The following is a 12426-nucleotide window of genomic DNA, read 5'->3' on the forward strand; positions in this document are numbered from 1 at the left end:
GATCTGACTCCTGAAACCCCCGGCAAAACAGTGGTTTAATGGGGTCTTAAAGGGAGTCTGTACCAGGTTTTTGCTACCCCATCTGAGCACAGAATAATGTAGGGGCAGAGACCCTTATTCCAATGATATGTAACTTACTGGTTTGCATGTATTAGTTTTGATAAAATCACAGTTTTATATGCCTCAGATCTGCCAGTTCTCTGATTGATGAGCTCTGTATAACCCCGCCCACACCACTGGTTGGCAGCTGTGTACATTGTGCATAGGTAGAAAGCTGCCAATCAGTGGGTGGGACGTGGTTTGACTACCTGGCAGAAGGCCAAGTAGTCCTCTAGTGAATCTCCTGCTGATAAAATACTGATTTTATATAAACTACAGCAAGCAGCCCTATAAATGACACATCGCTGGATGCGGGGCCTCTTTCTCTAAATTATGCTGTTTCCAGATTAGGTAGCATAATCCTGGTAACAGATTTCCTTTAAGGGTGGGTCCCCAGAAAAAATAGCAAAAGCAAACCCAGCAGATCCACCAGAGTAAATGGGAGAGCTTATTAATGACTCTTTGCTGTTTCACCAAAAACATCTACAGTATATGCCCTGCTGGATCCTGTGTGAACCCAGCCTAGAGCAGTACAATGATGGGACTGACTGTATCATCCTGCCCCGAGAAGGTTGACAAAACAGAATGAGTGATACTGGAGTGTAATGAGTAATGATGCAACACATGTAAAGTTACATCCCTCAATGTAACAACCATGTTTTATATTTTTATAGAATCAAAGTTCGAAATCCAAGGCTGAAATTGGAACCCATGACCAGGGCTATGGGGTGGGTAAGCCAAACGTTATACTCCTCAGTTTCCCCGACCCCACAGCACTGCCTCACTACTGAGCATGTACATACCCAGACTCCACAGCACTGCCTCACTACTGAGCATGTACATACCCCGACCCCACAGCACCACCTCACTACTGAGCATGTACATACCCCGACCCCACAGCACTGCCTCACTACTGAGCATGTACATACCCCGACTCCACAGCATTGCCTCACTACAGAGCATGTACATACCCCGACCCCACAGCACTGCCTCACTACTGAGCATGTACATACCCCGACTCCACAGCACTGCCTCACTACTGAGCATGTACATACCCCGACTCCACAGCACTGCCTCACTACTGAGCATGTACATACCCCGACTCCACAGCACTGCCTCACTACTGAGCATGTACATACCCCGACTCCACAGCACTGCCTCACTACTGAGCATGTACATACCCCGACTCCACAGCACTGCCTCACTACTGAGCATGTACATACCCCGACTCCACAGCATTGCCTCACTACAGAGCATGTACATACCCCGACCCCACAGCACTGCCTCACTACTGAGCATGTACATACCCCGACTCCACAGCACTGCCTCACTACTGAGCATGTACATACCCCGACTCCACAGCACTGCCTCACTACTGAGCATGTACATAAAGTGCAGCACAGATTCATCTCAACTAAAAAACGAGATTCTTAGATCAGGAACAGAACAAACATTTATAGGATATTTCATAACTTTCCCAAATTTGTATGAAACCATTTACAGCACATCCTGCACTGGACTACTGAACCCAATGTATTATACATTTCCGGAGTCAGTCCCTTTTATACAGACTGATCCATCAAAAAGGACACCGACCGACTGACCCAACAGCGCCTGCAGAACCCCATGTCGATTAGCCTTACTAAATTGAGTAGTGCTAATCCGTGGCTTTTTGGAGCAGAATGCAGACAAATACTGGACATGCTGTGGATTGTAAAACACACAGCTAGCACATTACTCCCAACAGTGTTCCAGCTACATAAAATACACTGTCTCTTGCATGGACTGCACAATATCGGTCCTGGAATCCATTCACTTCTTAGCAAAGTTTTGAAGAAAAAAAAATGTATAAAAATGAATGAATGTGGCTAAAATTCTTCACCAAGCAAAGCTTGAGATGTACAACACCTCCTAGTAATTAGAGGGCTTGTCTGAGACTACACATAGCTTCCTATGTGTATATTAGGAGAGAGCGGTCACGCACAGGGAGCAGAGTATTGAGAAGCCGTTAGGACTAGTCTCCCGTGCGGCTTAATCCATACGTGCCTTTTAAAAGTATTTTTTCCTTGAAACACAGCAGCTTTCCATAGTGAAACATACCTGGCTGAAATGACAAAACCAATGACTGATACATGCTGCGTGTGGATCGGGCACCATGAATCAACCACCAGGTTCATAAGAAGCATGTTTGCACTTCACAGTGCTTTTATTCAGGCACTTTCCATGTGTCACTTTCTTTCCTACAGTCAGATTTCTCATCTTCACCGTGCTGGATAGTCCATGGGTTGTTTCTCTAACGATTCGTAGGTTCACTTTGTAGCTGCTAGTCCACTCTGGCTAATAGGCTACAGTCCAGACCAGGGCGCCTGATCTGCTGGTTGTGCTGCCGGCACAGGAGAACGCCGAGGCTCGGCTTATTCAGGCTGCACTAAAGGTTCCCGGTACTCTGTATGCAGCAGCTTCAGCCATGGGACTTTTATGGCAATATGTGGCTCTACTAACCACGTCACCCCAGTATTTCATTAGGCATAGCGTGGCTCCCAGTAATACACTGGAGTGCCAGCTGCCAGACAAGGAGTGTTTCCCTGCAATCCTACCTTACAATATATACTCAGATTTAGCTTCTTAAAAAGACTCAGTCAGCAGGTTTCTGCTATGTGATCTAAGAACAGCATGATGTAGAGGCAGATACCCTGATGCCAACGATGTATCACTTACTGGGACTTGGTGTTGTTGATTCAATTACATCAGTGTTTTATCAGCAGGAGACTATCACTATAGGACTAGGTGTCTCGTGCCATGTAGTCCTCCTGCTCAATGTAACCCCGCCCCCCCACCACCGATTGGCAGCTTTCTACCAATGCACAATATACACAGAAAGCTGCCAATCAGTGGTGTGGGCGGGGTTATACAGGGATCAGCATTCTGAGCACTGCAGCAAATAATATATTGATTTTTATCAAAACTGCAGCAGCCAGCCCAGAAAGTGACACATAATGATCTCTCTGTCCCTACATCATGCTACTTAACATCATGCGGCTCTCAGATTATATTGCAAAAACCTGGTGACAGATTTCCTTTAATACCCTGGAAAACAGGAGAGGGAATCCAGAGCTAACAATGTAATCACTTCCATGCAAGGTGACATCTGTAGGTAATCAGTGCATATGGGTGCAAGCCTTGGAGTGCACCCAGATTATCGCACGTCACAGCCATGACACCTGGGAATGGCAACACAATACTCCTCTCTATAAGCCAGCGTGGAGAGCCACTATAAAGAGCAGACTACGAGTATACTGTAATGCCACATTTCTCCAGCAGTGGCCGCTGCTACCTGCAGCTTTCCAGAGTTTCAGCTGTTGGAAAGGATTTAGAAAAAAGGTGGTCCTGAGGGTACTCCCCCAAACCCATTGTGGCTGTCTCCCATGGTTGGGATAAGACTTCTCAAATAAAATTCATTTTCAAAAGAGAACGCATCTCCACACTGCTATCCCCCAAAGCCCCTGTGGTTCCAGTATGTTTGTACGTGGTTGTCCAAGGTTCCAGTGATCCCAGGTCAAGCTTGGGTGGTAGCACCCTCTTCAGGGCACGCGGTGGACAAGCACACACTGCACTAGAGGCCCTGTGATAGGACCAGAGGAGCGTGCACACAACTATCACCCATTGGCCATCAATCGTATATATGGTGCAGCGAGCCCTGGGGTAGCACAATTTGCAGCCCTAATGAACCAGTATGACATGGTTTGTTGCAGGAGCTATCGCCTCCAGTCTTCTGGGTGTCCCCGGACCGGATCTTCTCCTCCCCAAGTGTCTGCTAATCGCTCAGCTCCGCTCTCCTCTTTGATCTCCCGGGAGCTTACTAAACTGCTGCTGGGAAAACCGGAGGAGACTCAACGTGCTGGTGGGAAATCTACCGTCAAGAGCAATAGTATAGGACACCCCAGAAGTTGCAAGAGTACAACCCCGGTGTGCAACTTTGGGAAATATTGTACACAAGATTCTCAGAGAGAATAAAAGGGAAGAGTCGAGAAGGTATCAGCAGATTTTTAGGCAGTGACTACTACCTCCAGGCCAAATGACAGCTTAGGTCATCATTGACCGTTTGGGGTCTGATCGCCAATAACCCCACTGATCAGACACCATTTTTGTTCATACAGGCAAAACAATGAGTCCCCTTCTCCCTTCTGATCTGTGGGGTTCCCAGAGGTCTCAAACCCACCAATCATTTATGGTCTATCCTATGGGTGTTGGTATTGGCTCAGCCAACACTCTGCCAACCCTGGCGGCATAATATTGTTTCACGGTCATGTGGCCCTTGGAAAGCAGGAGGTGGGCAGTTTCAGCTGCCCCCTTAGGATAAGCTATAAAAGGTAAGGTCTTGGAGAACCACTCTATCCAGTTACGTAGAAGATTCATGATGTAAATAATGTCCTAATAAATACATACAGGACATGAGACACCGACATGCCGGCAGACCGACATTAAAGCCAATTACTGCTAAAAGAGATTTCCTACTAACAAGATCATATGTCTGAAGAACGGCTCCAGAGATAAAAATACTGTTCTCATGTGCCACCCTGGCATCTCCAAGTGGGAGTCACATCGGCATCTCCCATCATAAACTACACCCCATAATACAGCACATGCACAGCGCAGGCCTCATTCCTAAATGACCAATTCAATGGAGATGGTAGAAAGACCCACAGCAACCAGAGCCTGGAGGTAACACATACTCACTGCTCTAAGGCTAGGTTCCCATTGCGTTTTAGTGTGAGCGCTAACGGACAGCGTTGCACGGCGAAATTAACGCCGTGCAACGCGTCCGTTAGCGCTCCCATTGCCGGCAATGTTTAAGCGCATTGCTAGCGCGTGTCATTTTCGGCACGTGCTAGCGATGTGCCGTTCTTTTGTAGCGTGCCTCGGACGCTGCTTGCAGCGTCCGCGGCGCGCCCGAGGTCCGTTCCCCGCTCTCACAGATCAGGGATCTGCGCTAGCGGGGACGTTTAACGCGACCCCTTAAAAGACATTGCGTTAGCGCAATCCGCTAGCGCTTAGCGCTAAACGGATTGCCCTAACGCAATGGGAACCTAGCCTAAGGCTGCCGCTGGTCTGTCCATAATTCAGTATACAAAGCTGCCACCGGTCAGTCCGCAGGCCAGAGTAGGAAGGTGCCACCGGTCAGCAAACAGTCCAGAGTAGAAAAGCCGCCGCCACTCAGCCAACAGTCCAGAGTAGAAAAGCCGCCGCCACTCAGCCCACAGGCCAGAGTAGGAAGCCGCCGCCACTCAGCCCACAGGCCAGAGTAGGAAGCCGCCGCCACTCAGCCCACAGGCCAGAGTAGGAAGCCGCCGCCACTCAGCCCACAGGCCAGAGTAGGAAGCCGCCGCCACTCAGCCCACAGGCCAGAGTAGGAAGCCGCCGCCACTCAGCCCACAGGCCAGAGTAGGAAGCCGCCGCCACTCAGCCCACAGGCCAGAGTAGGAAGCCGCCGCCACTCAGCCCACAGGCCAGAGTAGGAAGCCGCCGCCACTCAGCCCACAGGCCAGAGTAGGAAGCCGCCGCCACTCAGCCCACAGGCCAGAGTAGGAAGCCGCCGCCACTCAGCCCACAGGCCAGAGTAGGAAGCCGCCGCCACTCAGCCCACAGGCCAGAGTAGGAAGCCGCCGCCACTCAGCCCACAGGCCAGAGTAGGAAGCCGCCGCCACTCAGCCCACAGGCCAGAGTAGGAAGCCGCCGCCACTCAGCCCACAGGCCAGAGTAGGAAGCCGCCGCCACTCAGCCCACAGGCCAGAGTAGGAAGCCGCCGCCACTCAGCCCACAGGCCAGAGTAGGAAGCCGCCGCCACTCAGCCCACAGGCCAGAGTAGGAAGCCGCCGCCACTCAGCCCACAGGCCAGAGTAGGAAGCTGCCGCCACTCAGCCCACAGGCCAGAGTAGGAAGCTGCCGCCACTCAGCCCACAGGCCAGAGTAGGAAGCTGCCGCCACTCAGCCCACAGGCCAGAGTAGGAAGCTGCCGCCACTCAGCCCACAGGCCAGAGTAGGAAGCTGCCACCGTCAGCCCACAGGCCAGAGTAGGAAGCTGCCACCGTCAGCCCACAGGCCAGCGTAGGAAGCTGTCACCAGTCAGTCCACAAGCCAGTGTGTAAAAACCGCAGCCGATCAGTAAACAGTCCAGAGTAGAAAGGCCGCCGCCACTCAGACCACAGGTCAGTGTAAAGGCTGCCGCCACTCAGACCACAGGTCAGTGTAAAGGCTGCCGCTACTCAGACCACAGGTCAGTGTAAAGGCTGCCGCCAGTTAGTCCACAGGCCAGAGTACAAAGGCTGCCGCTGCCCAGTCCACAGGTCAGTTTAAAGGCTGCCGCTGGTCAGTCCACAGGTCAGTCTAAAAAGGCTTCCGCCAGACAGACCACAGTCTAGTGTAAGCGCTGACACTATTCAGTCCGCAGTGTAGTGTTGGCACAGTCACGGGTCAGTTACACCCATATTAGCACAGTTTCAATACCACCCTCAATAGTATCAGAGAGGTCAGCAGTGTGAGAGGACGTGTCATGTATCCTCAGAAGACTGATTGCATGACTATTTTCTATTGACCAAAGGGGGACCCCATCACATACATGCAAGGGACCGAATGAATGGCAGCAAGTAGAGATCTTGAGACCTGACGTACAGGTGGTGTTCTTTAGACCATCCCTGCCCATATCCTAACAGGGGGTATATATACAGAGTTGGAAAATTCCCCTGCGTTGCTCATTTCTACTTTTTTAGGCAAACAGTTATGCAGCCTGAGCCGGCCCTGTGATAGCTCCCATTATAAGGATTATAAACTACTAATGAAGGACAAGCATAGCCTTCAGCACAACAATGACACATACATGAGTCACAGCCTAGCATTAGATAGCTTCAGTGGTAGCCTCCACTGGTGTTAAAATAGGAGAAAGATTTTAACCCAGCAGCCGCCAATAATCCAGAGACTCTGATAATCCATTGGTGCATTCAGATGGGTAGATAATCGGTGAATGAGCCTTCCTTGAGACATTCTTCCTCCCATTATCAGCCCCTGTAAACAGACCAGCGATAACCCAAAGAACTAAGAAAACAATAGTCCATTGGGTGATAAGATTGTTGTCGTCAGCAGGTCACCTCCGAGGTTACAGGAGATACACTGCCGACAACTTGATATTGCAGGACAGAACAATCCTATTATCAATTGATCTGCCCCCGTCGGTGCTAATTCTGTGTAATCTAGCCCTCACTAAGGTGCATAGGCAGCCGAAATTATAGAATGTTGAAGAAGAATTGGAAGGGACCTCCAGGGTCATCTGGTCCAACCCCCTGCTCAATGCAGGAGTCACTAAACCTTCTCAGACAGATGTCTGTCCTGCCTCTGTTTGAAGACTTCCATTGAAGGAGAACTCACCACCTCTCCTGTCAGCCTGTTCCACTCATTGATCACCCTCACTGTCAAAAAGTGTTTTTTTTTTTTCTAATATCTAATCTGCATCTTGTCCCTTTCCGTTTTATTCCATTGCTTCTTGCATTTCCATGTGAAAATGAGAATAAGGATGATCCCTCTACACTGTGACATCCCTTCAGATATTTGTACACCGCTATTAAGTCTCCTCTTGGCTTTCTTTTTTGCAAGCTAAACATTCCCAGATCCTCCAACCGTTCCGCATAGGACATGGTTTGCAGACCAGACACCATTCTGGTCACTCTTCTCTGAATTTGCACCGCTTTTTCAATGTCTTTCTTAAAACGTGGTGCCCAGAACTGGACACAGTATTCCAGATGAGGCCTGACCAAGGAGGAGTAGAGGGCAATAATGACTTCATCACCTATAAATCCACCAATGCTACATTATGTTTAATCTCAGAAAACCAGACCCAGGAGACCGAGCAGAAGGAACCGGAGTGGAGATACCGCCGATTACCAACCACTTTTTCACCCCCCCTCCCATGATAACTAGTGACCGTGATATGATTCTTGGTGGGGTTCCAGGGGTCGGACCACCATGCTCGATGACTTATCACCCATTAGGCCTTATTCACATGTCAGTGTTTTTCATACGCGTTTTGTTCGTTTTCCCACTGGCCAAACATGTTCACATCATATTCCACACGTCCGGAGACATGTCCTCTTCTGGGCTGTTTTATAGACATACGGTAACTCGTCCAAATGAAGGAAATGGTTTAAAAAAATTAAAAAAAATGGACGTTCTTGTTCATGGCCCAGTTGCAAGGAGATTTTTGGGCCCATGAAAATCCACTTTGAAGGAGCAGCCGGGAGTGACATGTTGGATTACCAGGCCTTTTATATTTGCAGAACAATTACTGCTCCGGTGACAACCAGTGACTGGCTGTGACACTCATGCGGGTACACTACGTCATCAACAGCAGTCTGTAAACCAAGACCACATGGCACGCGACCAACCCAATAAATTATGTGGGCACCGCCGTGACCCGCTGCTCGTGACCAACACACTCCTCCTAAATGGGCAAGATTGAGACACCTCTGATCCTGGCCAACTCCTCCTGGGGGAGGCTTGGGAACACCTAATACCTGGTGGCCATGGACGACCCCTCCGCTCTTCCCCTACATTGTTACTTTTCCTAAGGCCTCTGTCTCTGCTGTCTGGGAGAGGTAGTAAGCGAACACTGTACAGTAGACAGCCTTAAAGGGGTTGCCTGGTCACAAGATATTTAGAATAGGTGACTAATATGAAATATGTGGGGGTCCGACTCCAAGAACCCCACCCACAACTAGATTTAATCATCAAGCTGCACTGCACAGCTCCACGCACTGCGCAGCTGCCAGGTCCTGCAGAACAGCGGCTATTCTCCTGAATCACCACACATGGGGCAGCTCCGTTCAAGGGTTACATGTTGTAGCAGCTGTATATCAGAATATTGCAGAACATTACATGATACAGTAAGTATAGGGGTTGTACCCAGCTGGCACCATGCCCTGTGAGACCAGGGAACACCAATAAGTATTGACCACAAACCTGACAATCCGGTCCGACAACCCAATCACAAATAAATAGATCTGTGAGCAATGCGACCACATAGGTTTTGATGTGTAGAGCAAGCAGCACGTGTATGGGGGAGGTGCAGCGGGAAGATAGGGAGCACTGACACGTTCTCTCCATGTAAGGAGCCTCATGGAGGGGGATATTGGGGAGGGAGGGGGACCATGGTGATGCATGGGGTGGGGAGCTGGGGGAAGAGAAATGGAAAATGGGTACAGGTCAATACCAGGAGGAGAGCATTGGCAACCTACCCCAATACCTCATCCAGGCCATACACTGGTACTGCCAGGGAAATAAACCAGGCTCAGGTAGTGGGTCATCAGGGCATAGTGGTACCACCAGGGTAATGGGTCTAATATCCATGTAGCTAAGCGCATGTCACTGGTCATCAGAGGGGGCGGCTTATCTGTAGCCATCAGGTGCAGGGTCATCGGGGCACGGGCGCTGGGTGATAGGGGCACGAACGATCGGGGCACGGGCGCTCGTGCCACGGGTGCAGGGCGTTCGTGCCACGGGAGCTGGGCGATCGGGGCACGGGCGCTGGGCGATCGGGGCACGGGCGCTGGGCGATCGGGGCACGGGTGCAGGGCGATCGGGGCACGGGCGCTGGGCGCTCGTGCCACGGGTGCAGGGCGTTCGTGCCACGGGAGCTGGGCGATCGGGGCACGGGCGCTGGGCGATCGGGGCACGGGCGCAGGGCGATCGGGGCACGGGCGCAGGGCGATCGGGGCACGGGCGCTGGGCGATCGGGGCACGGGTGCAGAGCGTTCGGGGCACGGGCGCCGGGCGATCGGGGCACGGGCGCCGGGCAATCGGGGCACGGGCGATCGGGGCACGGGGGCAGGGCGATCGGGGCACGGGCGCTGGACGATCGGGGCACGGGCGCTGGACGATCGGGGCACGGGCGCTGGACGATCGGGGCACGGGCGCTGGACGATCGGGGCACGGGCGCTGGACGATCGGGGCACGGGCGCTGGACGATCGGGGCACGGGCGCTGGACGATCGGGGCACGGGCGCTGGACGATCGGGGCACGGGCGCTGGACGATCGGGGCACGGGCGCTGGGCGATCGGGGCACGGGCGCTGGGCGATCGGGGCACGGGCGCTGGGCGATCGGGGCACGGGCGCTGGGCGATCGGGGCACGGGCGCTGGGCGATCGGGGCACGGGCGCTGGGCGATCGGGGCACGGGCGCTGGGCGATCGGGGCACGGGCGCTGGGCGATCGGGGCACGGGCGCTGGGCGATCGGGGCACGGGCGCTGGGCGATCGGGGCACGGGCGCTGGGCGATGTATAGGTAAGATGGGCAGGACACACAGACAGGAAATCACACACGTCCACTCCAGCCTCCACAGACCGCACGCAGCCCATCGCGACACCAGGCGACACAGTCACAGTACAGGTAACACAATCACACAGGGAGCAGCCGAGCTCGTGATATTTGCACCAAATCCGGGTCGAAATGACAACCGGGAGCTGAACGCCCGGAACACCATTTTGTTATTCTCACCTGGCAATTAAAGGGTGGAGATGTTGTTTCCAGGCCCCACCCACATATAATCCGGGAGTCTATCGCGACGTGTTGCGGTTAGTCCTCTCCGCTGTAGCCTCCGGTCGTTCGCGTTCCCCTGGACTTCACTCAACTAGCTCTCGGGCCTAGTCACCTCCTATTGGACGTTACCGAGAGTGACGTCAATAGCAGCGGCGTTCCTCCTCGCTTCTGATTTGCGTCTAGCGTCATCCCCGCCCCCTTCGGTGGTTTTCGAGCTCTGCTTGGTTCCTTACGAGAAGCGAGGCTGTGATTGGTGGACGCGGGGAATGGCATTTACGAGAGGGGAAAGGTTAGCTGGCTCTATAGCGAGCACTTACAGGCTCTGACAAAATGGCCGCTGCCAGTCACAGCATAGGAGACAGTATATAGGAGAGGCACTGCACTTCCTGAGGTGACCGCAAGCTGAACACTGCTAGGGGTTTGTCTTCACTACTGGTCTATCTGTGAACACTATCTCCACATTAATGAGGTGTTCCCATCTTCTAGTCAGGTCATATGCCCAGGATACTCCATCAGTGTGTAGTAGGTGCAGGTCCCACCAGGAGGACCCCCTGTATCTGCTGCTGTCAGTGAGGAGGGGGTCAGCGCTCCCATACCAATGAATGCCCACCTTTTCCCTGATAATGGGCTAGGGGTCCCATTGCGGGGGTCTGCACCGGTCGTGCACCGATGGCGTGTCCTGTGCCTACAGCATAAAGGTACGAGATGGTTAGTAGCCTTATACGAGAATCAGGAGCTTTCTGGCAAAACATCATTTTATTATTTAGAAAAAAGGTATCGTACAGCGACACAAATAACAATATCCAATATACTCTGCACCCTGGTGACACTTGATCAATGGATCCTACCCTAGACAGACAAGGATGCTGAGCAAGCATATGGTAAGGGGAGTCTGGGCTGTTTGGAAGGCTATGCAACAATAATAATTACCAAAATCACCCAATTATTAAACCATTGTAACCAAAGTGCTCGTGCATAGCTACATGATAAATATAAATAATGCACCTATTCCCATAGTAGTAGCAAAAGTGTCACCAGGGAGAAAGCAGGAACCACCACGCGTTTCGCATGCACAGTGTTGCTTCCTCAGGGGGGATACAGAGTAGGACCCTCCACAGGCTTTTTGACCACTAGGACATGTGATCACATGGCATCGCTGAATAATTAACAGCCGGGTATGTTGGCGCATGCGCACAGCCCGCCGCAATCAAGGGAGGCCGCGCATGGCTGGGGAAAGCTAGGCAGATAGCCTGGATCCTGGGCATGCACAGATGCCCGGGAGCTGTGCCGGGGTACGCCCAAATAAAATTAGGCATGTATATTCATTGAAAAGGTTTGGCTTTAGAACCCACACACACACACACAAAGTTATGCAGGTGGATTTATTTTCCTATATGCAAATTCAAGAGGTGCTAATTTGCATATGATACCTGTTCATTACAGGAAACCGTGGATAACCATGTGTTGATTTCATGCCTGCAGGATTTTAAAGAGACACTGCCGAGTAAATATACCCCTGCTGGCACTTCATTTGCCTACAGGAAATAGTGGCCTCCCACGTGTTGATCTGATGCACACAGTATTCTGAGGGGTATTGTTGAGCAAATACACCCCTGCTGGTTGTGTATTGTCTGCTACTGATTGTTTTTCCTGGGGAATGCTACTAAACCTCAAGCATGATTTTGTGGCCCTTTCATATGCAGATTAGCACCTCTTGAATTTGCATATAGGAAAATATATCCACCT

The 12426-nt window shown here is 51.8% G+C and overlaps 1 protein-coding gene across 1 annotated transcript in view; it reads right to left on the reverse strand.

Moving 5' to 3' along the window:
* Positions 1-10828, reverse strand: part of ZDHHC5 (zDHHC palmitoyltransferase 5) — a 55616-nt gene extending 44788 nt beyond the window's left edge. The window contains exon 1 of the mRNA XM_077251124.1: positions 10639-10828. The gene's annotated coding sequence lies outside the window, so the exon portion shown is untranslated. The remainder of the gene's footprint in view (positions 1-10638) is intronic.
* Positions 10829-12426: the final 1598 nt, after the last annotated feature.

This window comes from Ranitomeya variabilis, chromosome 4, assembly GCF_051348905.1.
Source record: "Ranitomeya variabilis isolate aRanVar5 chromosome 4, aRanVar5.hap1, whole genome shotgun sequence".
Classification (NCBI taxonomy): domain Eukaryota; kingdom Metazoa; phylum Chordata; class Amphibia; order Anura; family Dendrobatidae; genus Ranitomeya; species Ranitomeya variabilis.